At 40.8% G+C, this 27,276-nt stretch overlaps 1 long non-coding RNA gene across 1 annotated transcript in view; it reads right to left on the reverse strand.

Moving 5' to 3' along the window:
- The window catches only part of LOC134739442 (uncharacterized), a 93,398-nt gene extending 71,264 nt beyond the window's left edge, over positions 1 to 22,134 (reverse strand). Inside the window, exon 1 of the long non-coding RNA XR_010126074.1 lies at positions 21,732 to 22,134. This is a non-coding gene — a long non-coding RNA (uncharacterized LOC134739442). The remainder of the gene's footprint in view (positions 1 to 21,731) is intronic.
- Between the last annotated feature and the right edge of the window lie 5,142 nt (positions 22,135 to 27,276).

Genomic DNA, 27,276 nt, shown 5'->3' on the forward strand with positions numbered 1-27,276 from the left:
AAAACTCCCTCCTTAACCTCTGCAGACTGATTTTGCTTTATTGTGTTTCAATAATAACATTTCAGAGGTTACTCTGTAGCCCCAGTTGTAAGCTTATGAAAACAAACTGGAAGGCAGAGGAGGTTATGGGCTGGCAGCCAGGCTATGTTTACAGCTGCTGGAGATGGCAGTAGCCTTATACTTTGAGCAGGTAGTACATCCCAGGCTGTGCTGTAGGTAGATTTGTTTTTTCATGTTTGATCTGTGGCTGGTGGCCACCTTTGCTGATTTGGGCTTACAAGTTTCATAGTAGCCAGTCTTAGAAAATTGGGGGAGTAAAATTTTGAAGTAAAAAAAAAAATGACAAGGGAACCAAATGCTCCTTTCTCCCCTTAATACATTTTAATCACTTAATGAAGTTTTATCTCCTATGTAGGAATATCAAAATTGTAGTTTGGGTCTTCAGTAGAGATGTCTTTTGATTAACTTATAAACAACTAGCCACCCAGAAGTTTCCTTTGCATCGTCAACCTAAGCCATGGCTTTGTTCTTTGGAGCTTATATACTGCATGACTCCATTGATACAAATAAGACAGCACCTTGGTTTCCCAGGGATGTTTTCATTCAGAGGTCCTGTCTCCCAGGGAAGCAGTAGAACCAGTGATAGCATTCAACAGCCACACTGCATGGTCATCAGTCTTAGGCCAACATGGGAGCCTGAAATTAACTCCATCAGTAACTACCTGTGTGTCTTGCTGATACTGAATGAGCCCTCACAAGCCAAGCCAGGTGGAAGCCAGCCAGCAAATGTCTACAGCTATTCTTAGTGAAATTCCTCAGAGGAATCCAGGGGGCTCCCAGTTCCCAACACTCTTCGAGATGACCATTTTTCGGGATTTGACTGGGGAACATTTTACATATTCAGTCTTTCTCAAAAACTTTTATTTTCTTGAGAAAGGGTCTTACTATGTTGCCCAGGCTGGAGTGCAGTGGTGCGATCACAGCTCATTGCAGTCTCAACCTCTGAGGCTCAAGCCATCCTCCCATCTCAGCCTCCCGTGTAGCTGGGACCACATGTGTGCACCACTATGCTTGGCTAATTTTTTTATTTTTTGTAGAGATGGGGGTCTCGCTATGTTGCCCAGGCTGGTTTCAAACTCCTGGGCTCAAGGGATCCTCCCACTTTGGCCCCAGAAGTGCTGGGATTACAGGCATGAGCCACTTCACCCAGCTACTTTGCTAATTTATAGACATAAAAGTAATTGACTCCCACAGCACAGAAACAGGCAATGCTGCTTGGCATGCCACAAACATCTGAAAGCTTGTGACACTCCTAGGATTGTGTCCATTTTTTCATTACATGGAAACTTTGTTCTGTTATGTGAAATGGGTAAGGCACCAAGTGAGACTTTGAAATCTTAATTTTTAGGTGGATGTGATAATTATTGTAACAGGACTTGACCTCCGTACTTTAAAGAAATCACTAACCAAATTTTCAAAGTTTCCTTTTAAATGCATTTAGCTAGAAATCTATGTATTTATCCCTTTCCTATTTTGCATTCTTCTCCCACTATTTTTAAAAACTCATTTACAGTAGAAACCATCCTTCTTTCTCCCAACAGTATCCTTTGCCAAGACCATGAGAACAGTCAGGAGCATGTTGTTGGTCAGGGTTTCAGAACACGTGTGATGTCGCTGAGAATGTTTGCTCACAGTCAATAATTGTCTCTGTGGATGTGATAATTTTGGAGATACACTTCTGGTCAGAAGTCAGGTGAGATAATCTTGCAATACTCCAAATGCAGATACTCCAGCCACCCGCAAGGTTCCAGGAAAGGGCAATGTCCTGCGAGAAAATCAGGCGGCCTCCACTTCCTGGGCCACTTGAGAAGTTCCTGGGCATGTCACTACATGTTGGTTGACTCAGCCATTTCTCATGCTGTTTTGTTTCTTGCGGTGGCCACTTAACCCCAAAGAATGAAGGGAGGATCCACAGTGAAAGTGCCTGAGTTTCTCTACGAGAGGAGACGCTGTCGAAACCAAACATCTTTTCCTTTGCTCTAGGGGAACATTTTAGGGTTTGTTTTGCACAGCTGGTTTCCAGACTAGAAGATAAACAAGTTTGGGTCCACCCCTAAGAATCAGGGGCTGTCTTTTAAGGTGAGGAGTGTGGGCTTAACTGAGGTCCTTTGAGGGAGCTATAAAGGAGAAACAGCCTGGGACATCCCAGTTTTCCTATTCCTCCACTGTTAATATCTCATCTAAAATAATTCATGAGTTTAAATGGTAAAATTATGCTTTAAGCTCTTTAAACTTGTATGTTATTCAGGCATCTCTTATTAAGATATGGGTCTCGGATACGCAAGGAAATGTTAGCATTTTATTCTTATGTGTTTCCAAATTTACTTCTCTTCAGTTTAATTGTCCATGGTAGTGCTGGCTTCATTGTTAGGTTGGAGTTATTATTTTCCTTTTAGAACATGAGTTTTATTCACCTTACTATTAGAAAAAGGAAGAACCAGAAATAACTTCATTTCCTACAAGGTATAAAAAGTGGTCAAGTGAATGTGAAGGGGCTCTTCTACACAGGAATATATTATTGGGAACAAAGTATTTCCTGCTGCCTTAACTCTTTGGGATGCATAGGATAAAATGATAAAGACCATTTTAATGTCAGAAAGGGTTGTCTTATTAATTTTTAAATAAAACTTCACATTTCTTAATGGGGGGCTCATTCAGAAACTAAATCATGGTTTCTCAAAGTGTAGTCAGGATACGATCTGCATCAGAATCCTTGGAATGCTTGTTAAAAATACCAATTGCTACGACATAACCAAGTCTGCTGGAATCTGCATTTCAGCAAGTTTCCCATGTTATTCTGATGTATTTTAACATTTGAGAGTCACTACCAATCATCTGTACAGTTCCTACTGTTATGATCACAATAAGACTAACATGAATTTAATAATCTGAATAATTTTTAAAATTTAAATAAAAAACAGAAATTGAAGTTAAATTTAAAAATAAAAATAACCTCAGAAGCTGAAAGTCCTGTCATATTTATTCTATTAGCTATATACGTTTATACTGTCTCCACTACTTTTATATAATCCCCAAGGTTTTGATACAGATTTTGTTCCCTGTTCACTCTTTTTTAGATCTGTTTTAAACAAGTTATGCACTTATTCAGATTTAATTTCACTAATTATTTTTCCTCAAAAGGAATCAGTTTTATCACACGTTGCCAGTAATTTTAAGTTCTGCCCTGACTGAAATTAATCAACTGGCCTTTTCAGTGGGAACTTTACTGATTCGGTGGGAATCAGATTCCTGTTGCTTCATCACAAATGTTATCCTACATATGAGTTAGAACCTCTCCTGGTGTGGATTTGACAATTTAGCTAATGAAACAAGACTGTGTTCATTTCCTTTGAGAAATGAAAGCAGCTGTCACCCAATTTTGAAACTCTAAAATCAAAATTAGGCAAGAAGAAAGTTGTGAATGAAAAAACTGGCTCATTGATTCCTACTTCATTCTATAAATTATTCTCTAGGTGGAAAGGCAGCTGTATTTCTTGCTTAAACATCGGTATTGCTATTGCTTTACAGTAGGTTGAAGAGGGGAAATATTTATATAAAGAGTTATTACATTCTGATAAACGAGTGACTATAGGACATAAGGAAATTCTCTCTGGTACCCTAGAGCTAAGGAAGAGTACTCAAGGAAAGACAAACTGGGAAAGAGTCCCAAACCTGAGGTTCAGACCTCCTTGGAGAACTGAACTCGACCCACATAGCAGGGAAGTTAGCTGGTTTGCCCAGGCTGGAACTGGTCTGCAGTCCCTGAGCACATAGGAAGCAACCCTCCAGATTGCAGGCTGGGTCAGTCCACCAGCAACCAACAGCCTGGCCGTGCAGAGTGGGGGCCTGCAGCAGGCGTGGCTGCTCAATGGGAACCCTCCAGGTCACAGGTGATCCGCACAGGATCTTCAGAGTGAGGAGCCAGTGTTGGCGGAAGGCCTTCCGAGCACTGATGAAGCAGGAATCTTTCAGGGCTCAAGTTTGTAATCCACAGGCCCAGGAGAAGGTTATGGCCAGAATGAGGCTTCAAGGTCCCAAGGCACCACCAATTGTAGGCAGTGGTTGGAAGAGAACTCCATCAGATGTCCTCACACCCATACCACTGACCCACAAGGCAGCAGCCACAAAGGGCCCCAACAGCGCCCCCTATGGAGAGAGCTTAACATCGTGCTGACTGTAAAAGAGAGATGCTTAAAAGGACCCTGCCCATTACCACAGACACTTGATTGAAGGGTTATTCCAGAGCTGAGAGCCAATAAATTGATAGCCATCACAGATACGTTGTTCTACATATATACCCTTGCATTATCTTCTGATATCACATATAATTTTATAGTTGCTGATTCTATAAGAACCATTTCTCAGATAATAAAACAGTGCCTATAAAATGGACAACATCTCTTGAAGGAGGTGTCAAAAGGAAAGCAGTTTCTCATTTATGTTTTCTTTAAATGTGTTCCATACACCTATATTACTCAAAGTATCTAAATCAATAGATTTAGATTCAGGCCGATTTAAGAGCATGTCTAAGGTTTGTTTCTGTTGAGGTCTCTCTCTACCTAGCTCTGCCTCTGTATACATCTGTATGTGTCTACCTCTCTCTTGGTGTGTCTCCACATATGTTTTTCTCTATCTCAACATCTGCAACTGTCATACTTTCCTGTTCACTTATTCCCAAAATGATTCATATTTATACATTAAGTTCGGTGGTGCAATCATAGCTCACCACAACCTCGAACTCCCGGGCTCAGGCTATCCTCCTGCTTCAGCCTCTCAAGTAGCTGGGACCACAGGCATGAGCCACCACACCTGGCTAATTTTTAAAAATATTTTTGGCAGAGATGGGGTCTCCCTATGTTGCCCAGGCTGGTCTCAAACTCCTGGGCTGAAGCAATCCTCCTGCCTCAGCCTCCCAAAGTGCTGGGATTACAGGCATGAGCCACCATGCCCAGGTGTTTTGTTTGTTTGTTTTAATTTGAAAGAAAAATTAAGAATCTCACCTCATTTTAAATTTTAATAAATATAAAGAAGATGTTGCAATATTGTTTAAATATATGTAAGAGTGAATGAGAGCTATTCCTCATCTCTAATTAGAACAGAATATAGGAATTGGCTTTATTTTATAGTAATAATAATTGATTTGATAAAAAGGAACAATTCAAAGGCAGCTCATGGACACCGAAATGAGAATTTTAAAAGGCCATCTTCCCTCAAAGATTAAAAGAAAAAAAAGAAATAGAATATCTAACCTTGTATGCAATGGTTTAGAGCAGATTTATTAAAAGGCAGGGAGGTAGTCTGATGTCTCCTTCCAGTGAAAGTAGATAGGCAGAAAAGGAACTTAAGCTTAGGATATAAAGAACAAACAACATCTTCCAAGTTGCCTCAGAAGGTCAAGCTTAGTTTGATAATGTATCACTGAATGTGTTTTTTGTTTTTTTGTTTTGGTTTTGTTTTGGTTTTTTGAGACAGAGTGAGCCCATAATCCCAGCCCTTTGGGAGGCCGAGGTAGGTGGATTATTTGAGGTCAGGAGATCGAGACCAGCCTGGCCAACATGCTGAAACCCCGTCTCTACTGAAAAAAAAAACAAAAACAAAAATTAGCCAGCTGTGGTGGTGCATGCCTGTGGTCCCAGCTACTCTGGAGGCCGAGGCAAGAGAATTGCTTGAACCCAGCAGGCGGAGGGTGCAGTGAGATGAGATCGCACCACTGCACTCCAGCCTGGGCAACAGAGTGAGACTCTGTCTCAAACAAACAAAACAAATTGTAAGTCCTTCTTGCAAATGTTGGTTAAAAGCTAACTAAGGAGTAATGTGCTTAGGAAGAAGAAACTAAGAAAATCAATTTACGGTGTGGTTAAGTAATGTGCCTCTACAGGTAGATGAGAGAGACGCATGTGTAGGAAGGGAGGTACAGCAGGAAGACTGCGTGTTCATCATGACTCTGGATGATTAAATATGTGCGTTCACATAGCTGATTGAGAAGATATATGATATGTCTGCTAACAAAAGTAGAACTACAGCTCTTCAGATCATATTGGTCAGAAATCAGTAGAAAGTACCAAATAAAGACTTCTATCTACAGGAGATTCATGGCATTGAGCAAGATGGCCAACTGGAAGCCCCTGGTGCTCGTCTCTCTCACAATGACAACCAGAACAATGAATAAACAACTACATTTTAACAAAAATAAGTGAGGGACAGTGCCACAGTGCATCAGAGAAGTAACAGAAACCCCAGTGAGCAGAGAAATTCAGGATGGCCAAAGAGAATGGAAGGAAATCCTGGGCCTCTATTGCCCTGTCCCCAAACTGGGACTAGCTGGGAACCAGGAAGGACTTCTCCTTATGGTGAGGAGGTAAGAGGATTCCATAAATCCCCATCAGCACCTTGGATATCGACAAACCTCACCACTGGGGTCCCCTGCAGTCCTCACAGGTACTCAACCCAGCTGGGGGAGCTGCCTGGAGTCCACATAGCATGCTCCTCCCAGAGAAGGAGCCAACACCATGCTGTGCCCCACGGCCCACGTTGCTACTGTGCTATACCAACTTGGAACTGAAACTACAGCTGGAGTGTGTCTTGCTCCAGGGGTACATAGCCACGGCTCCCTTTCATCCCTGAGGCTAAGCTGCCACTAAACCACCCCATCCCAATGGCCTGACATCCCCAAGCTGAGCTGCAAGTAGCTGTTACAGCCTTCCCACAGGGCCAAGCAGAGGTGGAGTCACTCCACCTACCCCTACCCCTGCTCTTTCAGGCCGGAGCTGAAGTGGCACCCTACCTCCCAGCAACAGTACCTAAGCCGTTCAGAGCAGTCACTCTTCCCCTATGCCTAAGTTGAAGCAGCACTCTGCATCCCAAGAAATGTTGCCTTGGCTGCCACTCAGAGCAGCCATGCACCCTAGGACTTACGCTGATGCAGGGCCCTGCAACTGAGGGAAATGGTCCCTGAGCCACCCAGAACAGTCATGCCTCCAAGTCCTGAAGCAGCACTGCCCCTGGGGAATCGGTGCCTTGGCCAAGCTGAGCAGCTGTGATCCCAGGGCTGAGCTGATGTAGTACCCCATATCCCAGGGAAATAGAGCAGTGGTTGAGGTGAGACACCCTGCCCTACAGGCCAAACAACTCCAGTACCCTGCGCTTCCTTGGGGCTGGACTAGCTCCCGCAAGTACGAACTGCTGAGATGCCCCTCTTCTTGAGAATTGAAGATATCACTTGCTGTTCTCTGCTCCCCCAAGGCCCAAACAACAGATGTGCTCCAACATTCTGGGATACTTGCTGCCACCGCACCTGGCCTCTCACTCTGGGACACTGCCGAGTCCCACCATCCTACGGTCTAGAGGAGGGGTATCCAATCTTTTGGCTTCCCTGGGCCACAACGGAAGAAAAATTGTCTTGGGCCACACGTAAAATGCACTAACACTAACGAAAGGTGACAATAGCTGACAAGCTTAAAAAAAAAACAATGTTTTAAGAAAGTTTATGAATTTGTGTTGGGCCACATACAAAGTCATCTGGACCACATGTGGCCACACACCATAAGTTAGACAAGCTTAGTTTAGAGTCACTACTACATGGTCACCTTATGGGACCCGAGTTGCCACTGAGCCCTATTGGCTCAAGTTCCCAGATTGCAGGGATCTCCTGCTCCCCAGGCCCAAACCTCCAGAGCACCCTTGTTCTTCCTGAGTCTGGCCAGTGGTGTGCCCTGCATCCAGTGGAAGAACCATCACCACAACCCTGCCTGAGCTACAAGGGATGACTCAGAGTTACCAATTCTGGCGGTGTGGGCAACCTACATCCAACCCTGCCACAGACAGCAAATATACACCCCAAGACCCAAGTGCCACAATGGGTTTGTAAGACTCTGAGCCCTATAGCTGCTCTGAGCACCTGCACCTCAAACCCAGTGCTGATGCAGCTGCTTGTAGACCATGTCATACCTGACACCAAGAGGAATCCCTTTAACTACCCCCCATCGGCTTGAATACAATAATAGAAGAAGACTTCAACACCCCACTGTCAGCACCGGACAAATTATCAAGACAGAAAATTAACAAAGAAACATTGGATTTAAACTGCCCTTTAGATCAAATGAACCTAACAGACATTTACAAAACATTTCATCCAACAGCTGCACAATACATATTCTTTTTATCAGCACATGGGATACTCTCCAGGATAAACCCCATGTCAGGCCACAAAACAAGTCTTGAAAATTTTTAAATAATTAAAATTATGTCAAGTATCTTTTCTGACCACAATAGAATAAAAATAGACATCAGTAAGAAGAACTTTACAAATATGGAAACTAAACAACATGTTCCTGAATGACCAATGGGTCAATGAAGAAGTCAAGAAGAAAATTAGCCAGGCACGGTGGCTCATGTTTATAATCCCATCCCTTGGGAAGGCTGAGGCAGGAGGATTGCTTGAGCCCAGGAGTTTGAGACAAGGCTCAGTAACATAGCAAGAGTCTATATCTACAAAATATATTTTTTTAAAAATTAGCCAGGTATAGTGGCAGTCTCCTATAGTCCTTGCTACTCAGGAGGCTGGGACAGGAGGATTGCTTGAGCTGAGGTGTTCAAGGCTGCAATGAGCTATGACTGCACCACTGCATTCCAGCCTGGGGAACAGAGCAAGATCCCGTCTCTAAAAAAATGAAAAAAGGAAAAAATTTTAAAATTTTTTGAAACAAATGAAAACAGAAACAACATACTAAAACCTATGGAATACAACAAAAGCAGTATTAAGAAGAACATTCATGGCAATAAACACCTACATCAAAAAAATTTAAAGGTTTCAAATAAACAATGTAACAATGTGTCTCAAGAAACTAGAAAAGCAAGAACAAACCAAACCCAAAATTAGAAGGAAAGAAATACTAAAGATCAGAGCAGAAAGAAACAAATTTCGGACTAAAAACAAATACAATTTAAAAAAATCAGTGAAATAAAAAGTTGGTTTTTTGAAAAGATAAACAAAAATTGACAAACCACTAGCTAGACTAACCAAGAAAAAAGAGAAAAACCCCAAATAAAATCAGAAGCAAAAAAGGGGACAGTCCAACTGACACTACATAAATACAAAGGATCACTACAAACTATTACTAACAACTATGTGCAAACAAGTTAGAAAACCTGGCAAAAATGGATAAATTCCTGGACCATACAACCTACCAAGATTGAACCAAGAATAAATAGGAAGTCTAAATACACCAACAACAAGTAACAAGATTGAATCTGTAATAAAAAATCTACCATCAAGGGGCCGGGCACGGTGGCTCACGCCTGTAATCCCAGCACTTTGGGAAGCTGAGATGGGTGGATCACGAGGTCAGGAGATCAAGACCATCCTGGCTAACATGGTGAAACCCCGTCTCTACTAAAAATACAAAAAAATTAGCCAGGCCTGTAGTGGCGGGTGCCTGTAGTCCCAGCTACTCAGGAGGCTGAGGCAGGAGAATGGCGTGAACCTAGGGAGGCAGAGTTTGCAGTGAGCCGAGATCACGCCACTGCACTCCAGCCTGGGCAACAGAGCGAGACTCTGTCTCAAAAAAAAAAAAAAAAAAAAGTCTACCATCAAGGAAAAGCCCAGGAACCAATGGCCTTTCTGTGGAATTCTACCAAACATTTAAAGAAGGACTAATACCAATTCTTCTCAAACTCTTCCAGCTAATTGAAGAGGAAGAAATTCTTCCAAACTCGTTTTGTGAGCCCAATATTGATATCAAAACCAGACAACCAGGAATGAACACCCCTATGTTCATTCCTGATGAACATAGATACAAAAATGCTCAACAAAACAATAGCAAACTGAATCCAGCAGCACATTAAAAACATCATTCACCATACATAATCAAGCGAGATTTATCCCAGGGATGCAAGTATAGTTTAACATATGCAAATCAATAAACATGATACATCACATTAATAGAGGGCAAAAGCCATATGATCATCTCAATAGACACAGAAAAAGCATTTGATAAAATTCAACATACCTTCATGATAAACACTTCCAACAAGGTGAGTATAGAAAGAATATACCTCAACACAATAAAGGCCATATATAACAGACCCACAATCAACATCATACCAAATGAGGAAAAGTTGAAATCGTTTCCTCCAAACTCTGCAACAACACAACAGTGCCCATTTTCCTCACTTTTATTCAACATACTACAGGAATTCCTAGCCAGAGCAATTAGGCAACAGAAAGAAATAAAGGGAATCCAAACTGGAAAAGAGGAAGTCAAATTTTCTGTTTGCAGATAACATGATGTTATATATAGAAAACCCTAAAAAGCTGTACTAGAAAACTCTTAGAACTGATAAATTCAGTAAAGTTGCAGTGTACAAAATCAATATACAAAAATCAATAGCATTTCTATACACCAGCAACAAAGTAGCAGAAAAAGAAGTCAAAGTAATCCCATTTACAATAGCTACCAAAAAATAATAATAAAAGGCCTAGGCATAAAATGAACGAAGGAGGTGAAAGATTTCTAGAAGAAAAACTATAAAACACCAATGAAAGAAATGTAAGAGGATGAAAAAAAAAAAGAAAGAAAAGATATTCCGTGTTCATGGCTTGGAAGAATTAATATTGTGAAAATGACCATACTACCAAAAGCTATCTATAGATTCAATACAATCCCCACCAAAATACTAATGACATTCTTCACAAAAATAGAAAAAAAAAATCCTAAAATTCACACAGAACCATTTAAAAATGGGCTAATGAGCTCAATAAACATCTCAAAAGAAGACATACAAATGGCCAACAGGGATATGAAAAAATGCTCAACATCACTAAATTTTCAACATCAGAGAAACAAAAATCAAAACCACAATGAGGTATCATGTCAGTCCAATTAGAACAGCTATTATCAAAGACAAAAAATAAGTGCTGGCAAGGATGTGAAGAAGGGGGAACTCTTATACACTCTTGGTGGAAATGTAAATTAGTACAGCCATTATGGAAAACTGTACAGAGGTTCTTCAAAAAACTAAAGACAGAACTATCACATAATCCAGCAATCTCACTACTGGGTATATATTCAAAAGAAAGGAAATTAGTATATCAAAGAGGTATCTGCACCCCCATGTTTATTCCAGCACTATTCACAATACCCTAATATGGACTCGACCTAAGTGTCAGTCAACAGATGAATGGATAAAGAAAATGTGGTATATATACCCAATGGAACACTATTTAGCCACAAAAAAGAACAAATCTCTGTCATTCATGACAATATGGATGAGCTAGGAGGACATTATCTTAAGTGAAATAAGCCAGACACAAAGACAAACACAGTATGCTCTCACTTATAGTGGAGGCTAAAAAAGTTGACCTCATACTGAACATATCTAAGGCAAAATAGAGATGATGAAAGGGTCAGTGAACTTTAAATAGATCGATAGGAATTCAGTTTGAATAACAGAAAAAATGAAGAATTTGAATAAATTACAAAGAACCAGGAGTCTGTAATTGTAATCTCTGGACTATGAATTTTAAAATGCAAAAAGTTATAACTAAAAGCCAGTTAATAAGTTAAAATAAAATTTTGGCCAGGCGCAGTGGCTCATGCCTGTAATCCCAGCCCTTTGGGAGGCCGAGGTGGGCAGATCACTTGAGGTCAGGAGTTGGAGACCACCCTAGCCAACATGATGAAACTCCATCTCTACTGAAAAAAAATGAATAAATAAATAAGCTGGGCATGGTTGCATGCCTGTAATACAAGCTATTCTGGAGGCTGAGGCAGGAGAATCACTTGAAGCTGGGAGGCAGAGGTTGCAGTAAGCTGAGATTGCACCATTGCACTCCAGCCTGGGTGACAGAGCAAGACTCCATCCCAAAAAAAAAAAAAAAAAAAAAGAAATTTAAAAAAATACTGACTTCAAAAGAGAACAGGAAAGGAAGAACAGAGAAACAAAGAACAAAGGAGACAAACAGAAAACATTAATACTTTAACCCTAAACTCAACATTATCAGTAACTGCACTACATTTTAGTGAGCTAAACATTCCAGTTTAAAGGTAGTAATTGTCCAAATAAACTATAAAGCCAAGACCCAACTTTATTTTCAAGATACACTTAAATATTTAGAAAGTAATATATTAAAGGTAATTAGATGAAAAATGATATGCAGTCAGTACCATGCAATCAGTAACCATAAAACTAACGTGGCTATATTAATATCAGATAAAATACATACAAGACTAAAAGTTTTACCACAGATAAAGAGGGCAATTTCATAGTGATAAAAGTGTCAATTCATCAAAAAATATAATACATATCTATTTACAAAGCTTCAAAATACATAACACAATTGACAAAATTAAAGAGAGAATATAAATTTATGATCTTAATATCTCTTCCTAATCAATTAATAGGATAAATACCTAATGCATGTGGGGCTTACTACCTAGATGGCAGGTTGATAGGTTCAGCAAACCACCATGGCACATGTTTACCTATGTAACAAACCTGCACATTCTGCACACGTATCTTGGAACTTAAAGTAAGATTTTTTTAAAATAGTAAAAACTAGGCCAAAAAGTCTCAGTAAGCACACAGATGATTGGAACAAGGTCAATTATCTTGACCTAACTGATATTTTAGAACATTAAACCTAATAAGTGAAGAATACAAATTTTTCAATCACACATGATACACGCACCAAGATAGATCATATACATGCCCATAAAACAAATCTCAATAAAATTAAAAGGATTAAAACCACACAGATTATGTTCCCTGACACTGAAATTAGAAGTAACAATAAGATATGTAGGAAAATCCCAAATATTTGGAAATTAAAATGCTTTTATACTGTACCCAAACCAAAGAGGAGATCATAAGAAAAATTAGAAAATATTTTAAACTGAGTAATAATGAAATACGTCAAGAATTGTGGGATATATTGAAGGAAGTGAATAGAGGGAAATTAATAGTGTATATATATATATTATTATTCTATTTGCAAATACAATCTATGGTGGAAAATGCTTATATTAGAAAAGAAGAATAGACTAAAATCAATAGCTACGGTTCTACTTTAAAAGCTTGAGCTGGGCACGATGGCTCACGCCTGTAATCCTAGCACTTTGGGAGGCCAAGGCGAAAGGATTGCTTGAGCACAGGAATTTGAGACCAGCCTGGGTAGCATAGCAAGATCTCATCTCTACAAAAAATTTTTTTAAATAAAAAAATCAGCTGGGCATGGTGGTATGCACCTGTAGTCCTAGCTACTAGCAAGGCTGAGCAAGTCTGACTCTGTTTCTTTTTTTTTTTTAAATAAAGCTAGAGAAAGAGCAACGCAAACCAAAACTAAGGAGGAAGAAGAAAATAATAAAGGCAAGAGCAAAACTCAACAAAGGACAAAAATAACTGAGGAAATTAATAAAAGCAAAAGTCAACAGAACTGATAATTCCCCAATTTAATCCAGGAAAAAAATGAGAATATAAATTACCTATGTCAGGAAGGATCTAACAAGAGAATATTATAAACTTTATGCAAAAAAATTTCAACAATGTAGAGGAAATGGACACTTCCTCAAAAAAATACAATTAACCCAAACATCTATAGCTAATATTATACTTAATAGTGAAATATTGAAAGTTCCCCCTAAAATTGGGATCAAGGCAAGGATATCCACTGCAACTACCTCTATTTTACATTGTAGTGGAGGTCCTAGCCTTTGCCATAAGGCAAAAAGAATAAAAGACAAAAACTTGCAAAGGAAGAAGTAAAATTATCTCTATTTGCATATGATGTAATTGTTTACAAAAAAGTCTCAGGCAATCTAAAACAACTGTTAGAACTAATAAGTGAATTTAACAGGGTTTCAAGATATAAGGTAAATATACAAAAACAATTGTATTCCTGTATACTAGCAGCAAACAACTGAAAACTAACCAGAACTTTAATTTATAATTGTATTATAAAATAAAATATTCAGGGCTGGGCACGGTGGCTCATGCCTATAATCCCAGCACTTTGAGAGCCTGAAGCAGGCAGATCAACTGAGATCAGGAGTTCGAGATTAGCCTGGACAACATGGTGAAACTGCATCTCTACTAAAAATATAAAAATTAGCTGGGCACGGTGGTGGGCACCTGTTATTCCAGCTACTCAGGAGGCTAAGGCAGAAGAATTGCTTGAACCCAGGAGACAGAGGTTGCAATGAGCTAAGACTGCATCACTGCACTCCCACCTGGGTGACAGAACGAGACTCCATCTCAAAAATAAAATAAAATATTCAGGAACAAATGTAGTCAAAGACATGCAAGACTACTCTACTGATAACTATAAAACATTATTGAGAGAAATTAAGGCATTTAAAATAAATGGAAACATGGCAATTCTACCCAAACTGATCATAGATTCAATGTAATCCAGTGATAATAATCCCAAAGTCTTTTTTAATTGACAAGCTTGTTATAAAAATTATATGGATTTTCAAAGACTCTAGGATAGCTAAGGCATTTTGAAAAATAACAACAAATTTGAAGTATGTATATTACCTGACTGCAAGACTTACCATAAAGATTAATCAAGAAAGTGTGCTACTGGCTTAGGATCAAGATACAGATTTATGGAACAGAATACAGCCCAGAAATAGGATGGCACTTACAGGGCCATTTGGTTTTTCAAAAGAGGCACCAAAACAAATAGGGAAGAAGGTCTGTTCAACAAATAAAACTGTAATAATCTGATGTTCATATTGGAAAAAAATAAACTGGGTCCCTCTTCACACCACACACAAAAGTTAACTGTAAATGAATCTGTCTCACCCATCACCAGATTCACAGCTGAGGAACCTATAACAAAAGACAGGCTAACAAGAGAAAAGCATACAAATGTATTTGACACAGCAGCCTTCAGAAACGAAGACCCAAAGAAACAGGAAAAACTATGTTTCTATGCTAAGTTTGATGAAGTGGAGAGTTGAGAAGCAAAACTGGACAAAAGGGATAGGATTTAATGGTAATAAACTGGGGAGAATTTAGCAAGGCCTGTTTGTTCACATTCTTCTGGACATCTCTGGGTCTTCAAAGTTCACATAAGGGTCATATGGCCTACTTCAAGGGAAGGTCAACTCTTTTATGGCCTGGGTCAGGGAAGAAGGGCAGGAGAAGTTCAAAGAATGACCTTCTTGCTTCTGTTCTTTCCTCAAATATCAAGTTGTTAGGGTAGTGTGTCTTGAACCCCATCAAATCATAGATCTAAACATAAAAGCTATAATCATAAAGCTTTTAGAGGCAAACATAGAATATCTCTGTGACTTAGGGAAAGGCAAAGTTTTGTGACACTGGTCACAGAAAGCCAGAAACATAAATAAACTGCATCAAAATTTAAAACTTCTACACAACAAAAGGCTATTATTGAGACAATTAATAGGCAAGTCATCACATGAATAGGCAATTAACAGGCAAGTGCTTACCATGATTAATCATCAGGGAAATGCAAATTTAAAACATAATGGGTTATGACTGCATAGCCACCACAATGGCCAAAATTAAAAGACTGACAATTCCAAATGTTGGTAAGCGTAGAGCAACAAGAACTCTAATACCCTGTTGATGGGAGTGTAAGAGTTAGAAACATTTTGGGGAAAATATCTGGCAGTTCCTTACAAATCTTAACCTATATTCCTACCCTTATAACCCAGCAATCCAATCCCAGGTATTTACTCATGAGAAATGAAAACATACATCCACAACAAGGCATGTATAAGAACATTCATGGCAGCTTTACTCATTATATCCCCAAATTGGAAACAGCCCAGGTATATCCACCAATAAGACAGACAACTTGGTATATTCACACAATGAAATACTACTCAGTAATAAAAAGACATGAACTACTGATAAAAGCAACCACATGAATGAATCTCAAAAATATTATGCTGAGTGAAAAAAGTCTTTTACAAAAGAGTGTACATATACTGTATTATTCCATTAGCAAATGAAATCTATGGTAGAAACATTAAAACTCTGGGGCAAGTAGGGCAGGGATTGAGTGAGAAGGAGCAAAAGGGAACTTTCTGGGGTGATGGTAATGTTCTAGAACTTCACTGAGGCTCAAGTTACATGGGTGTATGTGTGTGTTAAAATTCAGTGAATGTACACTTAAAGTTTGTGTATTTTCCTGCATGTAAATTTTGCATCAAATGAAAGAAAATTGTAAATATAAATTTATCTCTGATTGATACCCATGTTGAAGCATTTGAGAGAAATAAGATATTTGAAATGCCTCAAAAATTAGGTTGAGAGAGAAGCAGATGAGTGGATAGATTGAGAAAGCAAGTATAATAAACTGTTAAGGTAAAATTAGGTGGTAGGTATACAGGGGCTCATTATGAAATTCTTTTAAGTAATGATGTATATTTCAAAAATTTGTAATAAAATGTTTATTATATATTATAATAGATATAGATATTATATTTATAATAAAATGCTTATTATTATTTGGGGAAATTCAGTGCACATACTTAAGATTTGTGCATTTTATTGAATTTAAATTTTATAACAAAAGAAGAACTAAACAAATATTGAACTCTGGGTAATGACAGGTAACGCAGAAGAATTTAAAAGTGATTGCAATTTTTTTTGAAATATGTCAACATTTAAAATGGAAAGTTAGATCAGTGCTCAAACAAGAACCATAACATTTTTTTGTGTGTTTTTTTATGTTTGCCTTTTTTGAGACAGAGTCTCGCTCTGTCACCCAGGCTGGAGTGCAGTGGCGCCATCTCGGCTCACTTTAAGCTCTGCCTCTGGGTTCACGCCATTCTCCTGCCTCAGCCTCCTGAGTAGCTGGGACTACAGGTGCCCACCATCACACCCAGCTAATTTTTTGTATTTTTAGTAGAGACGGGGTTTCACCATGTAAGCCAGGATGGTCTTGATCTCCTGACCTCGTGATCCGCCGGCCTCGGCTTCCCAAAGTGCTGGGATTACAGGCGTGAGCCACTGCGCCCGGCCAGAAAATGTTAATGGTAGAATCTAGATGGTGGGTATATTTATTTTTATTGTAAAATTCTTGTATTTTTGTTGTTTGAACATTTTCAAAATAAATTGTTGAGGAAAAAAAACTCAGTGATGGTGTAGGGCCTCTATTACTAAATGAAGGAAGAAAAAATCGATACTGGGACTAATTAACAGCCTGCCCCAGTGAATAACGTTTACCTACTGAGCGGTCCATTCTCACCCATTCCCTCCTATCCCACCTTCTCTGTGAGTTCAATTCTATCCTCAAAGAGTCATTCCTTTAACTTAAACTTTGACCCTTGTTGAAATTCAAATACAGTAGTTTGATAATTCCTTATTGCCTCCCTTGGATTATTTTCCTCCAGTCCCCTAGAACTCGGTCTTATTCTTTTCTCTCCCTAAGTGACCAGCAGTCACTATTAACATGCATCAGACTCCCAAGCATTCACTTCCCTTGCTACAGTTGCACATGTCCACATGATTTGTAGATAGTTCCTTGGAACTATATCACTGCCACCTCAAAGCCAGTATTCCCTTTTTTTTTTTTTTTGAAACAGGGTCTGGATCTGTTGCCCAGGCTGGAGTGCAGTGGTGTAATTGTAGCTCACTGCAGCCTCAAACTCCTGGGCTTAAGCAATCCTCCTGCTCCAGCCTCCTGAGCAGCCAGGACAACAGGTGTGTGCCACTACATCCAGCTAATTATTTTATTTTTTGTAGAGATGGGCTCTTGCTATGATGCCCAGGCTGGCCTCCAACTCCTGGCCTCAAGTGATCCTCCCATCTTGGCCTCCCAAAGTGCTGGGATTACAGGCATGACCCACAGCTCCTGGTCAAGGTCGATATTTTCAAAACCAAAACTCTCTTCCCTCCTAAACCCTCTATATCTGTTATTAGTACCACCATTATTCCTAGGATACAGATTTACCTCGTTCATTCATTCAATAGTTATTGGGTTTTACTTTGAAATCCCTCTGCTAGAAGTAGATGGACAAAGTGGACATAATCCCTGCCCTTTCGAGGCTTACAGTTTATTACAGTCTAGTTGCTCCTTCCCTCCTTTATCCTTTCCATGTTTAATGAATAAACAGTAATCATGTTATTGCTTGAGAGAAAGGAGAGAGCTCCAGGAGTCATCAATTAATTATCGCCCAGGTTACACTGGGCTATCCACCCATCACTCTTATGTGCATGGTCCTTCAGGCCCAGTGGTTTGGTACTTCTGCACTCTGCTTAGGGCATTCTAATAGTTTCTGAAGCTGCCTATGTTTCATTCTGCTGTATATGCCAGTCTGCCTGGGACGGTACTAGTCCACGCTTACTGTTGCAGTGTAATTATTAATAGTGCCCCCTTTCACTGTCAAATGTATCCTGGCTTGCCCAGTAAATTTTGTGACCACCCACTCCTGAACCACACACAAACATTTCTAATCTGAGCACTTACTACTTATTCATGCAAGCCAGCAGGCCAGTGGAGCCCCCTCTGTTTCCAGAAACTGGTAGATTCCAGGGGGTTAGGAAGCACTAGCTCTTCTCCTCTGTTCTTCTAAGAGGGATCATCTGTCCTAGGGAATTTCCTTTGCCTAAGAATTTGGACTTTTAAACATAAAAGCCATAAAGGGTTGCAGCCCCCTCCTAGTTTCCCCATTCAGCCAGATCCCTTGCCTTAGATAGGGGGAGGAAAAGAATTTTGAGAAAAGGCCTGACTTATGATCTCAAAATATCCAAGATTTAGAACCCAGTTATTCATATATATGCTCTCTTCTAATCACTAAAAGGTCTTAAAAGACATAAGTTTCCTATTTCCTTTTTAAAAATCTATACTCTTCTCTCCTCTTTCCCATTGTAAAAACGAAGCAAGAAAAAAAAAATTCGCAAACTGGACAGCCCTCAGAATTACAGATTTGGAGCAACTTGAGCAATGCAACGTGGCCAGAATAAATTTATGGACAGAAAAAGGAAGGTGACATATAGAAAACGGAAGTGAGGTACAGAAACAGCCAGACTGGTTACAGCTCAGCCTTTGCCTTATTTGGACACAGTTTGAACAGTTGGCCGCCTGTGAGTGGACCCTATTCTTCTGCCTCAGGATTGGCTAAGACTCAGTTCTTATTACGTACTCCTAAATCAGGTTCATAGTTTGTCTACCTACCAAGGTAGCTTACGGTTTATCCATAAGGACTCAACTATGTAAGTACAGAGACTTTCTCAGGCCAGATTTTCGTTTGATTTAACAAGGGTAAGCTCATTAAATGCTTGTTGAAGTTACAAATATTAGCTATTTGCACCTACTGTGCTTGAGTTACAGTTCTTTTCCTAATTACCGTACAGGTCTAGACAAAAAGCAGCTAGGTATCTAAGAGATTAAAAAGACCTAGATGAGAGAATGTACAATTCCACAGGGCAGCAAAAATAAACTTTACTTGGTTTACATTTGCCCAACTGCATATGGCCCCACCTCTTAGCTTTCACACTGTATATAATTCTGTACAGGGATAGAACCAAGTTTTCCCCTTTGTGTTCACTCATTGCCTCTCTGCATCATGAACAATAGTGCCTGAGATGCTTACTTCAGAATTGAGACAGGCAATTGGGCCAAAACCTGTTGAACCTCAGTGAATATAAAACATGAGTGGCAGAAAAGAGCAAAGGAAGGAAGGAAGGAGGGAAGGAGGGAAGGAAGAAAGACAGACAAAAGAGCACCCAAATAGAAAGAAGTCATATTATCCTTATTTGCTGGTGATAAAATCTTATATTTGGAAAAACCTAAAGACTCCACCAAAAAACTATTAGAGCTGATAAATTCAGTCAAGTTGAAGGATACAAAATCTACACAAATCAGTAGCATTTCCATATGTCAACACTGAACTATCTGAAAAAGAAATCAAGAAAGTAATCTCACAATAGGTACACAAAAAATAGCAATTAATCAAAAAAAGAAACATCTCTATGATGAAAACTATAAAACACTGATGCAAGAAATTGAAGAGGACACAAAAAAATTGAAAGATATTCCATGTTCATGGACTAGATCAATATTGTTAAAATGTCCATACTACCCAAAGCACTCTAGAGAGTCACTGCAATCTCTATCAAAATACCATTGACATTCTTCATAGAAATAGAAAAAAAGAATTCCAAAATGTATATGCAACCACAAAAGATCCAAAAGAGCCAAAGCCATTCTGAACAAAAAGAATGAAACTGGAGGAACATTACCTGACTTCAAATTGTGCTACACAGTTATTATAACCAAAACAGCACAGTATTGGCATGAAAACAGACCCATAGACCAATGGAACAGAATGGAGAACCCAGAAACAAATTCATACATCTACAGTGAACTCATTTTCAACAAAGGTGCCAAGAACATACATTGGGGAAAGGACAATCTCTTCAATAAATGGTGCTGGGGAAACTGGATATCCATATGCAGAAGAATGAAACTAGACCCCATGTCACTATATACAAAAATAAAATCAAAATGGATTAAATACTTACATATAAGACCTCGAACTATGAAACTACTACAAGAAAACAATGGGAAAATGCTCCAGAACATTGGATGGGGCAAAGGTTTCTTGAGCAATATCCCTCAAGCACAGGCAACCAAAACATGAGTGGGACTTTTAGGGTGCACTACTCTCAACACCTGAGAAGCAAAACTATGAAAATAAAAGCAAAAATTCTCCCCGACCCAACCCTCCTGGTCTCCTAGTCATTCTTCAAGTTCTGAGTCAATTTATGCCTATGATTTTAAAACACAGGTTTTGTAGCCAGACGGACTACATTCAGACCCAGATTCACTATTATCCTTTGCCTTAGTTTGATAATCTGTAAAATGGGGCTAATCTCTCTCGAGGCTATGCTGAGGATCAGATGACTGCCACATGTAAAGTATTTATATGGTGCACCATATAAATACTTTGCACCAACCTTATATATCTTAAGCACCTGGTCAATGGGTGCTGTCATCATATTTGCCAAGAGTTATCCCAGGTGGGAGTGATAGAGCAGTGAACAAAACAGACACAGCCCCTGGCCTCCTCCAGGTGCACACAGCCTTCCAAAAATAATAGTAATTAAATAAAGCATTGTAACAACACTGACTTAAACTCCTCTGGTCGGGACCGCCCTGTGAATGTCTGGAGTATGTCTAAATTAGCACCCACAACTGTTTTATAAGTCTTCAAAGCCTGTCTCCTCCCAGGCCTTGAACGCCTGGGCACAGAGACCAGCGGCTGATCCCTGCCTTTGGGCGCTCGCCCCTGCACTGTGCCTGGCCCTCAGCAGGCCCTACCGACTGTCCTTGCTGACAACAGGAGGAGGGCTGTTGGCGGCACTGACAGATCAAGCGGGTGTCGGTCCTCAGCGCCTAGAGGGAGTGGTCTGTCTCCCTCCTTTCCGCCCAGTCTCAGTCTCCCGCCCAGATCCCGCCCAGATCCCCTCCCACCGGCAGTAGCCAACAGCCTGTCCCAGCCTTGACTCCATCCATTCTCTCAGCTTACTCTCAGGGTCTGAAACATGAAAAGGCCAGCAGCTTAGCAAGGTCTCTGACCTCTGTTCCACTCGCCTTCGCCCTCCTTGCTGCTGCGCCTAAAGCAATCCCAGGCCCACCGCGCCCGCCCACGCTGGCTTCCCCCAGACACCCCCGGCTGCGATTCCCCTACCAGACTTGGCAGTTCCCCAGGGTGTTCGCATTAGCGCCAAGGGGAAACATTCGTTGTTAATTACGTTGCCTCTTAATGATGAGCATCTGCCGGGCGGCTCCTCTCAGAAGGGGAAAGTGTTCAGAATCGCAACATTTCTGGCCCTGAGCTCTGGAAGGATCGAGTTCTGCTAGGGGCCCAGGGCTGAGAAAACGCACGACCCCAGGGGTCCGTCCACCTCTTCAGGGAACCCACACATTCCACAGATCGCGTGAAACAGAAAAAGTGTTCCTTCTGAAGACCAAGGGCGTCCCTACAAGATAGATTCCGTCCTCTTCCCTTTGACTTCTTGGTGAGGGCGACCCTCTCTGCTGAGAACGCTTCCCTCCAGCTCACCATGGAGGACGCTGTGTAGCAAAGAAAGGTCCCTCTTCACTTGGGTGAGTTTGCTAACAGTGCACGAAAGGCTTCTCGGGTGAAAGGGGCCTGAGCCACTTCTTTTGAAGCCCTAAATGTATTTTTTAAATAAAGACATGCCAAACAGCTACAAAAAGTTGTGATTGTGCTGTATTTTAAAGGTCCGACTTGATTGCCGGTGTTCTTTACACGCATGCAACCGTGATGACTGCCTGCATAAGCTCATCTGGAGATAAGGCCTAAAGGCCATATGTGAGGCCCTTGATGGACATGAGGCCAGGATCAAATAGCTCCTCTCCTCTCCCCTCTGAGATGAGCTCTGTGACTGCAAATACACAGGGAGGGGAGGGGAAGTGGCCTGAGAGAGGGGGCGGGAGGAGAATTAACCCTACAGCAGAGACAGTGAGGTTTAAAAAAATAAGTGGACTTGAGAGCTGGGTTCATACTGGGTGCCGGTGAGGATACTTCACCTCCTTCTTGCCTCATTACCCATCTGTAAGCTAAGGAATGTTGAAAAAGGCTTTGTTCTCCAACAAATATAAAAACAGTTCTAAGGAGAAAAGAGGCCATGGGCCAGGAAGCAGGAATGCATTGCTAAGAGCACCCTGAAGATGTTTCTTTCCTCCTTCTTGCCTCCCTCCTCTCCTCTCTGAGATGGAATCAAAATGTTTAACAGGCAGTTGGCAAAGAACACGATTCATCCCAACCAAGTAGAGAGTTTTTCTTGTGTTTGATATTTATTAAAATCTTGGAATTCCACACTTCAGCCATTTTCCCCATGGCTTCCCTTCATGCATAAACAGCAAAAAGGATGCCGCTTGTTACATAAACTTGTCAGGCTGTAAAAGCCCAACATTTTGTTTTCTCCCTAAGTGGGGTGCAGGAGGAAGCGTGTGTTTATTAGGTATTACAGAGAGCTTTGCGCTACCTAAAATCAAAGTAATTAGGCAGTGCAGGTCAAAAATTTTTGAAATGTTATCAATAAAGTGACAAAACACTTTTTTTTAGATTTCTGAGAAATGCATTCCTGACTTAATATTGCTCCTGCTCTCTCTGCATTTGCTACTAGAAAAGAAAGGCCTTCTTTCTCAGTCTATCTTTGCACCATCACCTGGACACCCTCCGAGATGAGTCACAGGCAGAGGAAATTATCGTGATTGCATATTGTTTAGTCTCTAAACTTCAGCTGTGCGAACTGCTTCCTGGGCAACCCAGTTGCCTGCCATTTAACCTGCCTGGATGGATGAGCTCATTAACGAGCCGCCCCACAGGCTTTCTCGATTGGCTCTTCTCCAGACCCTAGTTCTCTTTCTTCACCCAGTGGTCACTGGTTCACCAGCCTTTATGTGATGAAGCAAGTCCTCATCCCACTCTCACTGCGCTCCTCCCTCCTCCTGCAGGAGACCTTAGAAAGGGTGGCAGGAGCAGTCATTCCAAGCATCCAGTGGAGCCTGCACTTTTCACAAAGGCCACCCTTTCTCCAGGACGCCACCAACTCCTCAATGCCCTCCTCCCGGGTTCCTTGGAAGGGAGGGGAATCAAGTCAGCAATTCTTCTTTCTTCCTCCTTTCTTCACCAAGAGGCTGCTTCCCCATCACGGGTCAGCGCCAGCCTAGTAGGGAACCCTGAATTCCTCTCATTGTTTTCCCCCTTACAAAGAAGCAGAGTAGCCCCAGACGGTGGGAAGCCCTTCTAGGAGTCTCATTGAGGACTCTCACAGCTACCAGTCAGGGGTTGGGGGTGAGGGGTGGGGAGAGATGGAAAGCCTTGGGTTTTAATGTTTATATAAGAAACAGCAATTCAGGCTCTCCCTCGCCCATGTGTCCTGTGGTGAGTGTGTCTCTAGGGAAAATCCTGGTATTTGCTTTCCAGTTTAAAAAAATTTAATTATCAAGATCCTGAATTTTTGTGCCTTGGCTTCCTGCTTTCTAAGAAAGCCGAAAGCACTTGGATTAAATAAAATTAAGTCCAGACTTCTTTTGTGGACCCCAAGAGAACACTGCTGCTCTCCTCTCGGCCACGTCTCTTTTCAGTGTGTTCCACCCCATCTCTATCTCTTATTTTTTCCTTTTTGCTTCCCTTCCTGCCTCTCCAGCCATCTTATTTAATTGGCTTCTGGGTCTTTTTTTTTTTTCTTTTTCCATTTTTGCCACTCTTGAACCCAATTTTATCCTTGACACTATTTCAATCGGCTTCAGCCAGGAGCTAGTAGTGAAGAAAATCTTGGACAAAATTGAAAAGTGCTGCTTGTTTTTTAACCTAACCTCTATCAGAGTCTTCTAGCGGTCAAGAGCACCTCAAGCTGCTTCTTTTTACCGAGGATCCTGGAACCGCTTTTAAAAAAAAAAATTTGATAAATGCCAAAAAGTCACACAAACTGTAGAATATCTTAGGTGTTTACACTAAAAAATTGTCCCTTAACACACACTCACAAAACAATGTAACTAAAGATGTCATGTAAGTCTAAATATGAAGCTTCTTGTGAATTTGGGACCCCAGTGAAAACCTCTGATGTCTATTTCCCCTTGAAGAACCTTGTGGCCCACATATTGCTCTTCTTATCTCTGCTCAACTAGCTACTGGGGAATTTGAGAGCAGGGCAGAGTACTGATTCCTCTATTGCCAGTCCTCTCCCCTGCCTGGGCAGTCTGAGACCCCCTCTCCCCCAGTAGGGCACTCAGTTGAAAACGGTGGCTTTCCGCCTTCAGGTGTCCACTGATGACCAGATGGTGATTGTTAATAACGTTATTCTTTTAAAACCATGACTGGTTTTCCAACACCACACACGAGGGTGTTTTTAAATTAATTGATTTTTAACTCTGTTTTTAAATGAATAAAAGTGTTTTAGAATTAGCATCATTTGAAAGAACAGCAGATCCAATTGTTGGAGCTGAGTGATAGGTACTCAGGACTCATTGTGCTGGACTCTTTACTTTCATGTATGTTAGACATTTCCATAACAAAAATAAAATATAAGTAAGATGCTCTTGAATCTAAATTTACTCTAAATACTAGCATTAAGTATAAAATGTTCTGGGCTGGGTGCTGTGGCTCACTCCTGTAATCCCAGCACTTTGGGAGGCCGAGGTGGGCGGATCGATTGAGGGCAACAGTTTGAGAATAGCCTGGCCAACATGGAGAAACCCTATCTCTACTGAAAAAAAAAAAAAAAAATCCAAAAGAATTAGCCAGGTGTAGTGGTGCACACCTGTAATCCCAACTACTCAGGAGGCTGACGCAGGAGAATCGCTTGAACCCAGGAGGTGGAGGTTGCAGTGAGTAGAGATTGTGCTACTGCACTGCAGCCTGGGCAACAGTGAGGCTCCATCTCAAAATAAAATGTTCTGAATTAATTTCTCTTTATAAGTTGAGAGAACAACCTTTACCAGTATTTCCTAAAGAAAATTTTTGTCTGGCTTTCTGGGGGTATGTTTGTGTGTGTGTTTGAGGTTTGTTTAGCACAATCTGAGATATGGGACCCAGATGTTGATGATTTTGAGACAGTGTCTCTCTCTGCTGCTCAAGTTGGAATGCAGCAGCATAATCACGGCTCATTGCAGCCTCAGCCTCCTGGGTAGCTGAGACCACAGTTTTGTGCCACCATGCCTGGCTAATTTTTTTTTTTTTTTTTTTTTTTTTGAGACAGGGTCTCCATATGTTGGCCAGGCTAGTCTCAAACTCCAGGACTCAAGCAATCCTCCTGCCTCAGCTTCCCAAAATGTTACAGGCATGAGACACTGTGCTGGGCTAGCGAGACCCATTTTATTATTAAACTATGTTTTTTTAATGTTAAAAATATTATAATTGTTTTAAAGCAGTTGACTTCATTGAAAAACATTTATTAAGACTTACTAAATGTGAAGCTGTAACAAATAAAATGTAAGAAAAATAATTATAGACTTACTGGTACATTTGGAGTAGCACTGTTAAGTAGCAAGAAAAGCTCAGGAGAGCAGACTCCAATCAGGGGAAGAGGCAATAGGAATGGTTTTTCAGAGAAGCTGGCCTTTAAGCTGAGCCTTGAAGGATAAGAGAAATTTCACCAGACTAGACAAGTAGGAGGAGGTGGAGTTATTCCAAGGAGGAATTGTGAGAGTTCAGGCCCCAAGGTAAGTGTCTAGCATATTTGAAGTTTGCTGAGCACATCTGTGTGTACGTGCAGGATGTGCATTTGTCTGGGAGAATGCTGGGGGCAGTGGAAAGACCAAGATGAAGGCAAAGTTCTGAATGTGTCTCCCCAAATTCCTATGTTGAAACAATCCCCAATGTGAGACTATTAACAGGCAGCCTTTTGGAAAGTCAGGCTCAGTTCTCATGAATGGGATGAGTGCCTTTATAAAAGAAGCTGAAGGCAGCTCATTTACCCCTTCCACCATGTGAGGATGTAGCAACCAGGCACTATCCATAAGGCAGAGAACAAACCCTTACCAGACACCAAATCTGCTTCCACCTTGATCTTGGACTTTCCAGCCCTCAGAACTGTGAGCTATAAATTTCTGTTTATCAGTTACTCAGTCTACAGCATTTTTGTTATAGCAGCACTAATACAGTGTATTAGTCTGTTTTCACACTGCTATAATGAAATACCTGAGACTGGGTAATTTATAAAGGAAAGAGGTTTGATTGACTCACAGTTAATGAGTCAGGCCTCTGCATAGCTGGGGAGGCCTCAGGAAACTTACAAACATGGCAGAAGGCAAAGGAGAAGCAAGTACCTTTTTCACAAGGCAGCAGGAAAGAGAGAAGAGCAGGGGAAACCAGCACTTATAAAACCCTCAGATCTCATCAGAACTCACTATCAGGAGAACAGCATGGGGGAAACTGCCTCCATGATCCAATCACTTCCCACCAGGTCCCTCCCTTGACACGTAGGTATTACAATTCGAGATGAGATTTGGGTGGGGACACAGAGCCAAACCATGTCAGATACCATGCTAAGAAATTGAAGCTTTACCTTTTAGGCCAGTAAGTCTGGGGTGGGGCGCAGGAATCTGCATTTATCAAGTTCTTTAGGTGATTTTTATGCAGGTGGTCTGGAGATCTCGCTATAATAAATACTGTTCAGAGGGGCTCTGTTATAGATAAATGAAATTTATAGAAAGTGACAGAAGACACATTTTTATAAGATGGTAGGCATGGTATTAAGTGT

The sequence above is a fragment of the Pongo pygmaeus genome, chromosome 3 (genome assembly GCF_028885625.2).
Source record: "Pongo pygmaeus isolate AG05252 chromosome 3, NHGRI_mPonPyg2-v2.0_pri, whole genome shotgun sequence".
Lineage (NCBI taxonomy): Eukaryota > Metazoa > Chordata > Mammalia > Primates > Hominidae > Pongo > Pongo pygmaeus.